Source organism: Leiobunum rupestre, chromosome 10, assembly GCF_980474605.1.
Source record: "Leiobunum rupestre chromosome 10, qqLeiRupe1.1.hap1, whole genome shotgun sequence".
NCBI lineage: Eukaryota > Metazoa > Arthropoda > Arachnida > Opiliones > Sclerosomatidae > Leiobunum > Leiobunum rupestre.
Genome location: NC_143393.1, coordinates 43,882,788 through 43,884,768, shown reverse-complemented (window position 1 = coordinate 43,884,768; position 1,981 = coordinate 43,882,788).

The window sequence follows — 1,981 nt, the reverse complement described above, 5'->3', positions numbered from 1 at the left end:
TTTTCTAGTCCCGAATAAAACAAATTTGTTTTATCTAGAATCCAAATATTGCGATTCGGTCTAGCATTTATGTTCTGATTTTGAATAAAAACGTTTTATTTAATTATCATGTATTTGTATTCAATGGATTCTTTTTTTTTCAGTGAGAAACTGAGAATAGTTAAGTAAAATTTTATTTCTTTTAATTACCTAAAATTTACAAAACTTTGATCCCCCGTAGAAATTCTCACCCAAAAAGAGAAACAATAACAAAAAAAGTTATATCTGGAGGGTTCTTGTCTTTGGAAAAATAAATAGGCTTTTTTTCAACACTGGGGGAAGACTTGGAGTTTTATCGGTTTGCCCCCCCCCCCCTGAAATAAAGACCTTCCTACGCCCCTGGCATTCCAAGCAGAGGTATGGATTCCTGTTACAAACTAAAAAAGTCGAAAAAATATAGTGATTTTAAAATGATGAAATAATTTTTACGGCCATTCTTCCAAGCTACCACGGGGATTTCTTTCGATTTAGTCTTCTTAAACGTAATAATTTCGTCGCACTTTCTAACAAATCACGGTAGGCCTATTAAAGCAACAGTCGGCTCTATCATTGCCACCTGTATTATGATAAGGCCCTTGTTATTAGAGATGGCAATGAACCTATCTATCTAACGACTTTACTGGAGATCGTGGTGCCATCTCTTAATGGAAAAGGAAGCTAAAATTCAAAATAGCGAAACGATAACGTCGTCAGAGAACCATTGTAGAGTATTATAATTAGAAAATTTATACCCTATTTTTTGGACTTTAAATTAAATTATATATCCCATATAAAATATATTGTTAAAAATTACTATAATTTAAGTTATCGTCAAATTTACGAACGTGTCAAATCCACGCGAGGGGTACTTTTATGTCCCGCCTTTTGGGTCAAAATATAGCTTTAGCATCTTGTTTTGATTACGCGATCGGTGCACTAGCCCAATTACCTTCTTGCGGTGTCCGGCTCACGTTGGATTTCCTGGTAATGAGTCCGCCGATGGGCTCGCGTCTGCTACTCGGTTGATTCGTCCTTCGAAGGTAGACTTCCTTCTACCTTCTACTCTCGCGGAATTAAAGGGTACCTGCGCGTGGTCGGTCCTCTCCGCGTGGACGCAGCGCTGACAGTCTATTCCGGGCTCCTGGCCCCTACGCGAAGCGAAGACATTCCCCAGTTCTAGGGATGCCTTCACCGTTAAACTCTCGTGGCGTGACGACACTCTACTGGCGCGGCTCGGGTGTGGACGGCTCCCCACCAATTCTACCCTCAGTCGATTTCGTTTAAGCCCCACAGACTTTTACCCTCACTGTGGGGCACGGGAAGATCCTCAGCATGATTTATTTGACTGCCCCAAGCTTCGTAAGTGCCGACGTTCTCTTCTACAGACATAAAACAACTGTGCATTTCCAGAAATTGTCGTTGGAGTTCTCACGGCGGTGCATAGGGGTTCTCCAGCAGTCATCACAGCTACGTGTGCCTTATTGCGACAAGCTATTCGCACTTAATTTTTTGTTAAATTGTTTATTTTTCCGTATTTTTGTACTCTAAAAAAGGGAACACTTGTATAACATACCTTTTTGTATTCAGCTTTGACATGCTACACTCACTGTTTATCTGAAAATTGAGGGGCGCTCCTCAACTTAAAATAGTTTCGGGACTCATCGCCCCCCCAGAAAAAATGGTGGGTGCACCACTGCAAAGAGAATTATTTGTTCAAATATATTGCCCAAAACAGCTCTCGCAATCTAAGGAAGAGAATACCCCCCCTCCATTCTCTTCATCCCCGCCTCTGCTTTTAATTTCATCCCCCCCTCAGCGTCGTACTAATACGAAGGTGACGAAGCAGGGGGCGGGGAGGGGGGTGCGATTTTGGTGGTGTCAAGTCCAGTTCGGAGGGGGGGGGGGGCGGGGTATAAATATTCGACGTCGCCCCAATGTCCCCTCTTTCTGTTTCGGCCGGCGG